This window comes from Medicago sativa, chromosome 8 (assembly GCF_051527215.1).
Source record: "Medicago sativa cultivar Bolivia chromosome 8, Bolivia_mono, whole genome shotgun sequence".
Taxonomy (NCBI): Eukaryota; Viridiplantae; Streptophyta; class Magnoliopsida; order Fabales; family Fabaceae; genus Medicago; species Medicago sativa.
The window spans coordinates 87,050,376-87,058,788 of NC_140756.1; the positions used below are offsets into that span (position 1 = coordinate 87,050,376).

Below are 8,413 nucleotides of genomic sequence, written 5' to 3' on the forward strand. Positions count from 1 at the left end.
CCAAAACTTCCCTCAACTTCCATTCACGAATTTTTCTAATCTTCATCTCCTTTTTCACTTCCTAAACATCATCTACCCACAATCCTATCATCAATTCATCAATCCAAACCACCATCAAACCACCCTTATTCCCAACTTTCCCAAACTTCACAAAAAACTTCCCTTTCACCATCTTCCTAAACCACAAATGGCCTCCAACCAAAGAAACACCCGCTCAAAGAAAACCACCAACCCCAAACCATCCACAAGCAAATCCAAACGCCCTCGTGCCGCATCCGAACCACCCGAAAATGCCATTCATTTCATCAATGACCAAGCCCAAGAGTTCCACCAATCCATGAAAAGTTTCGAAGTTATAGGGGAGAGGAAGTTTGATTTCACAAAGCTTGTGAAGTATCCGTTCTTTGAGTCTGAATTACGAAGGAGGGGGTGGACGAAGTTGAATGAGATGATCGACGAAGCAAACAACAAAACAGTGATCGTCGAATTCTTTGCAAATGCAAGGGTGTCCGATACACCCTTTCAATCTTTTGTGCGAGGCAAATACATTGATTTCAGCCCGGATGCTCTCAATGCATGGCTGAATGTTCAAGCACCGGAGGAGTGTTGGGTTGAAAAATTGAGGAGGGAGAGATTTAGCATTACGGAGGATACCTTTGATGAGATCATCACCACCATGTGTAGGCCTGGGTCGACTTGGAAAAAGTCCCGGATGCTTACCTATGCAGAGATGCTGCCGATACCCAAGGCGTGGGTGTCCTATTTGGTCCAGACTCTTGAGAGTGCATCTTGCACTTCTGAAATTCCTCTCAAGAGGGTGCTTGCTGCCTATGCCATCATCAAGGAGCACCCTATAGATATTGGCCGCATCTTGGCCAATAGTCTTCATGATCTAGCAACCGGAAACACCACACAATTGGGGCATGGGAGTCTAATTAATTGGTTGTGTGAGCAAGAGCTTGTGCCGGCTTATGATAGTGATCTCAACACAAGCAATATGAAGCCAATCACCGACTCGGTAATGGATGGATTTGTGAAGAAATATGAGGGCTATATGAAGGAGAGAGAGAGAGAGGGAGGCAGCAAGGCAACAACAAATGGAGCAAGGAGGGAGTAGTAGCCAAGGGGGTTATGCTCCTCTTCACCCAAAGCTTGAGGAATTCATGCATGTGCAAGCTAATTGGATGAATGAGACTTCGGACCAGCTGTGGGTGAACCATCCTAGGTTCTCAGCTGCGTTTACTGCGGAGGCTCAATTGCATATGGGTCCAATTAGTGGGTCTTATTAGAGGTTTGGAGGCTCCCGTGAGCGCATGGAGCAATATTTTACACATCAAGAAGAGTATGGTCTGCGCATGAGGAGGGAAATCACTGATGATTTCTGTAACACCCCGTTTTCCCAACATAAAAATTTCATTTAAAATCAGAGTATTTTGATCACAACGGAATGTCACATACTTCATTTAAATCATAAAACGGATAATAATAATTATCCTTCAAATTCAACATCATGAAAATCTTAAAATTGTTGCAGCGGAAAATAGTTCAACATCTAAAAGTCTTGGCACGCAGGCCTTATTGGAAAATCTCATAAATTAGTTCATAAAAGAGACACGTAAGGAATAGAAGTAAAAGCAAGCCCCCATCCCGTTACGTATCAGAGCACCTAGACACCAACAAAGAGTCCACTCATGAACGCCTCTAATCTTTATTACCTGCACATTACCCACGGTCGAGGCAACATATACGCAGAAGGGGTGAGATTTCAAAATCAATACATTAAGCATATAATCCAATAAAATGCATTTAACAACTTAAACATTAATAACATATCAACAATTAACAATTAGCACATTTTTCATTACATAACAAATACAATCATCAAATACCATTACTAATTTTCATCACAAATCATCCTTGACCATGCAACTCTATCAACTCAACAACAACTTAACAACACGACTCATCTTTGACCATGCAACTCTATCAACTCGACAACAACCTGACAACTTAAACATCATGAACTTCTTGATATGCAAATGCATGTGGTACCAATCAGCAACAAAATGAGCATAATAGGCTCTTCAACGTGTGAGCACAAAGGCTGCCGGGCCTAAAGCCCCCAACTTTAATGAGCACAAAGGCTGCCGGGCCTAAAGCCCCCAACTTTAATGAGCACAAAGGCTGCCGGGCCTAAAGCCCCCAACTTTAATGAGCACAAAGGCTGCCGGGCCTAAAGCCCCCAACTTTAATGAGTATGCAATGAACTCGACTTCCAACAACTTAGACAACGACGTGTACAACTCATACGACTCATAATCATGGACAACTTCTTAAATTCCAACAACATAGACCGACTCATGCAACCTCAAGACACTACAGTCGACAACAGAAAACAGCAGCAACATACAACAATTAACAACACTGGAATGTGTTAACATTCACATAAAGAATTAATTACATCAATATAAATAGCACAAAACATCATTATAGCATTCATGTAGTAACACTTCTAATTTCAGTCACCATAACAGACTTCTGGAGCTTATGAAAGCATCCTAAACAGCTCTCTAACTTACTTCTAAAGTCATCTCAAGACTACACGTGCGAAAGGATCGCATCGGGACAATTTTGGGCAACTAACAGCCTAACTCGCAGTGGCGAGTAACTTCACTCGCAATGGCGAGCAAAGTGTGCATTCTGGGTTCCTACGTATTTACTCGCAGTGGCGAGTTATTCTGCTCGCAGTTGCGAGCTCACAGGTCACTCGCAGTTGCGAGTTGTGCTGCTCGCAGTTGCGAGTTCTGGGTTCTAGCTCGCAGATGCGAGTGTTCTTGCTCGCAGGTGCGAGCGATGAATGTCAGTACGGCCAGAAACCTAAAAATCCCAACTTTTCACTTAATCTCCTAATTTTATCCTCAATTCAACACCTAATTATCATCTTATGGTGTATCTAAGTTCTGTACACTAATTTAACATCAACCTAACATCTTTTCATGAATCAATCATCAAATTCGGTCTTAAACCTAATTCCCAATTCTCACCAAAACTTAATCTAATCATGCTAAATTTATCCTATAGAATCATACTCTTAATAATATTGAGAATTAGTCTCACCCTTACCTTGTAATTGCAGAATCGATAGCCTCTCCCTCAGGTTCTCCTCTTCTGACTCTTTCTCTCTTTTCTCCAAAAGCGTTTCACGTAAGAACGTTTCCCACTTATGTCTGTATTATTTATTTACTCTTATTACTCATCTCACCTATAAACTTACTCTTTCCACCTCACAGCCCAACTTCTAATATTTTTATTTTATTTCTAATATCTTATTTTATTTAATAATAAAATAAGTCACACCAACATAACAACTTCACAACATCAAATACTCCACATAATTCATTCATAAATCATATAACTTACTCAAATCATAAATCACATAAATTACACAAATTATAAATCATATAAGCATATATTTATAAATATATTCTAAACTTCATTGAATTAATTAAATAGTTAAGACGGGCGTTACAACTCTCCCCAACTTATAGAATTTTCGTCCTCGAAAATTTACCTCAAGAAAACAACTCTGGATAAGACTCCATCATCTTACTCTCTAGCTCCCATGTCAGGCTTTCACCAGTCGTTCCACTCCAAACAACTCTCACTAGAGGAATCTCCTTGCCTCTCAACGTCTTCATCTTGCGATCATCAATCCTCAAGGGTAAGGTCTCTACCGTAAGGTTGTCTCTAACTTGCACATCATCACTCTGAATCACATGGGACGGGTCTGGAACATACTTCCTCAATTGCGACACATGGAATACATCATGCAAATTTGATAAATGCGGTGGTAAGCCAACTCTGTAAGCCACCGTGCCAATTCTCTCTGATATCTGATAAGGACCAATAAACTTTGGAGTCAACTTCTTTGACTTCAATGCACGGCCAACCCCGGTCGTTGGAGTAACCCTCAAGAACACATGGTCTCCCTCTTGAAACTCAAGGTCTTTCTTACGCTTATCATGGTAACTCTTCTGTCGACTCTGCGACGCTTTCATCTTCTCTTGAATCATTTTCACCTTCTCGGTAGTCTGTTGAACAATTTCTGGTCCTAGAACCACACTTTCACCTGTCTCAAACCAACACAACGGAGTCCTACACCTCCGACCATACAAAGCCTCGAAAGGTGCCATCCCAATACTGGAATGATAGCTATTGTTATAAGTGAACTCTATCAACGGAAGATGACTATCCCAAGTTCCACCTTGCTCAAGCACACATACTCTCAACAAATCCTCAAGTGACTGAATCGTTCTTTCCGACTGACCATCTGTCTGAGGATGATAAGCCGAACTCAATCTCAACTTAGAACCTAAAGCCTCTTGCAAACTCTTCCAAAATCTAGAAGTAAATCGTGGATCTCTATCTGACACGATGCTTGAAGGAACACCATGCAATTTCACTATGTCTCGAATATAAATCTCTGCCAACTGAGCCACAGGAAAACTAATATTAATCGGAAGGAAATGTGCCGACTTCGTCAATCTGTCAACAATCACCCAAATAGCGTCATTTCCCTTAGGAGTATTCGGCAAACTTGTCACAAAATCCATGGATATACTATCCCATTTCCATTCTGGTACATCTAACGGCGTCATCAACCCAGCAGGTTTCTGATGCTCTACCTTCGACTTCTGACAAATCAAACAAGAGTACACAAATTGTGCCACATCACGTTTCAATCCTGACCACCAAAACAGCTTCTTTAAATCATGATACATCTTTGTAGCTCCCGGATGAATGCTCAAGCTACTCCTATGACTCTCTTCCAGAATCATCCTGTTTATCTCATCATTGTCTGGAATACAAATCCTACCTCGGAACCTCAACACACCTTGATCATCGACTTTAAAGTCACCATCTTCAGTTTGATTACTAGCAACCAACAAGTCCACAAACTTAACATCAACCTTCTGTGCATCTCTAATACTTTTTAGGAAATCGTTATCAATTTTCAGCATTCCTAACTTAACGCTCCGAGACGACATTTCACAAACTAAGCTCATATCTCTAAATTGTTCAAGTAATTCAAATTCCTTCACCATCATAGCAGACATATGTAAACTCTTCCTACTTAAGGCATCCGCAACAACGTTAGCTTTACCCGGATGGTAATTCAAGCTAAAGTCATAATCTTTCAACAATTCGAGCCACCGCCGCTGTCGCATATTCAATTCTTTCTGATCAAACAAATACTTCAAGCTCTTGTGATCACTAAACACCTCAAATCTCGAACCATACAAGTAATGTCTCCAAATCTTAAGGACAAATACGACTGCAGCTAACTCAAGGTCATGAGTAGGATAGTTTCGTTCATGAGTTCTCAACTGTCTTGATGCATAAGCAACAACTTTACCATCTTGCATAAGTACACCGCCTAAGCCCAATTTGGACGCATCACAATACACTGCAAAAGGTTCATCAGGTTTTGGCAAAATCAAAACTGGAGCCGTCGTCAAACGCTTCTTCAATTTATTAAAACTGTTCTCACAATGAACATCCCACACAAAGGCTTTACCTTTACACGTCAACTGTGTTAACGGAAGTGCCAACTTAGAAAATCCTTCTATAAATCTCCGATAGTATCCTGCCAAACCCAAAAAGCTTCTAATCTCTGTAACCGACCTAGGAGTCTCCCATTGTGATACTGCTTCAACTTTAGATGGATCAACCGCAATACCACTACTAGAAATAACATGGCCCAGAAAACTTACCTCGTTCAACCAGAATTCACACTTAGACAATTTAGCATACAACTTCTTCTCCTTCAGCACTTGCAAAACGATTTTCAAATGTTCTGCATGTTCTTCTTCTGTGAGTAAATCAAAATATCATCGATGAACACAACCACAAAGCGATCCAAAAATGCATGGAAAATGCGATTCATATACTCCATAAACACGCCAGGCGCATTACTCACACCAAAAGGCATCACCTTATATTCATAATGACCATATCGCGTCCTAAAGGCCGTCTTCTGCATATCTTCATCTTTTACTTTAATCTGATGATAACCCGACCTTAAATCAATCTTGCTGAACACACGTGCACCCACCAGCTGGTCCATCAAATCATCAATTCTAGGAAGTGGATATATATTCTTTATAGTTACTTTATTCAGTTGTCGATAATCAATGCACAACCTCATACTTCCATCTTTCTTCTTAACCAACAATACCGGCGCTCCCCAAGGTGAAACACTCGGTCTAATGAACTTCTTATCTAGCAAATCCTCCAACTGTTTCTTCAACTCAGCCAACTCAGAAGCTGACATACGGTAAGGTGTCATAGACACAGGCTTCGTTCCCGGAACAAGGTCAATAGAAAATTCAACTTCTCTTTCCGGTGGTACATCAGGGAAAACTTCAGGAAAATCACACACCACTTGCAACTTATCAATCACTGCTTGATTCTCCAATGATAAGGATGCCATCAAGGAAAACATCAAGATCCCATCACGTTCTAATTGCTTCAGCTGCTTAGTAGACAAAAATTCTGCTCCACTTTCCTCTTCGGCAGAAGAGAAACGCACCGTTTTACTAAAACAGTTAATGAGAACATGGTTGTACTCTAACCAGTTCATACCAAGAATTACATCCATTCCACTCAGAGGCAGACAAACTAAATCAGTCTCAAAATCACGATCAAACATAGACAAAGGACATCGTAAGCAAACAAGAGAAGTAGTCACCGAACCCTTAGCTGGAGTTTCGACGACCATTTCTCCACTCATATCAGACACAGCAAGACCCAACTTAGAAGCACAATCAAAAGCAACAAAACAATGTGTAGCACCAGTATCAATAATAGCAACTAAAGGAGTATTGTTAATATAACAAGTACCTCTGATCAAACGATCCTCATTTTCAGTCTGAGTACCAGTCAAAGCAAACACTTTCCCTCTAGTCTGAGTCTTCTTCGGATTCGTACACTGAGACCCAATATGACCCTCTTCTTTGCAGTTAAAACACACAATGTCCGCATGCTTACACTCTGCAAGTGTATGTCCTTTACTGCCACAACGAAAGCACCGTTTAATATCCTTAGTACAAGCAGTACTCTTATGGCCTTTCTCGCCACAAGTGTAACAAACAACCTCAGCACCAGCATCCTTCTTATTAGACCTCCTCTCATCATTAGCTCTTCCTTTTCCTTTGTCAGCAGGAGCACTGTAAGGCTTTGGGCGACTTTGTTGGCCCTTACCCCTCTTCTCACTCATAATCTTATAATGAGCTTTGCTGTCATCTTCATAGATTCTGCATCTGCTCACCAAAGCAGAAAAGTCACGGATCTGTTGGTAACCAATGGCTCGCTTAATATCAGCACGCAAACCATTCTCAAACTTGATACACTTGGAGAACTCAGCATTGTCCCCCGTGTAGTGTGGATAGAACTGAGCCAGCTCCACAAACTTTGCTGCATACTCTGTCACCGACATGTTTCCTTGCTTTAGCTCAAGGAACTCGATCTCTTTTCTCCCGCGAACATCCTCAGGAAAATATCTGTTTAGGAATTCTCTCTTGAACACAACCCAAGTAATAACTGCATCATCCTGCTCTAGGGTAGGTTGGAGGCTCACCCACCAGTCATCAGCTTCCTCAGCCAGCATATGCGTTCCAAAACGCACCTTCTGATCATCAGTACATTGCATAACTCTGAAAATTCTCTCAACCTCCTTGAGCCACGTCTGTGCTCCATCAGGGTCGTACCTTCCTTTGAAGGTAGGAGGATGATTTCTCAGAAAGGTCTCCAACATTCTCACATCAGCATTCGCACCAGCACCAGCATTTGGATGTTGTCCCACAGCTTGGGCTACAGCTTCCAAAGCAGCAGCAATCGCAGCATCATTTCTTCCAGCCATTCTAGTCCTCTTATAGCAAATAAGATTCGCAGCCTCCAGGTCTCTTCTCTGCACAACACACAACGTTTAGAATATCATAATAGTGGTATTCCAACTGCTAAGGACACAACTCGACTCACTACTTGGCCGGACGGACCGACCTGCTCTGATACCAATTGTAACACCCCGTTTTCCCAACATAAAAATTTCATTTAAAATCAGAGTATTTTGATCACAACGGAATGTCACATACTTCATTTAAATCATAAAACGGATAATAATAATTATCCTTCAAATTCAACATCATGAAAATCTTAAAATTGTTGCAGCGGAAAATAGTTCAACATCTAAAAGTCTTGGCACGCAGGCCTTATTGGAAAATCTCATAAATTAGTTCATAAAAGAGACACGTAAGGAATAGAAGTAAAAGCAAGCCCCCATCCCGTTACGTATCAGAGCACCTAGACACCAACAAAGAGTCCACTCATGAACGTCTCTAATCTTTATTACCTG

At 41.2% G+C, this 8,413-nt stretch overlaps 1 pseudogene; it reads right to left on the minus strand.

Annotated features, from left to right (window-relative positions):
* Positions 1-6,455: 6,455 nt before the first annotated feature.
* LOC146902776 (uncharacterized) lies at positions 6,456-8,003 on the minus strand (annotated as a pseudogene).
* Between the last annotated feature and the right edge of the window lie 410 nt (positions 8,004-8,413).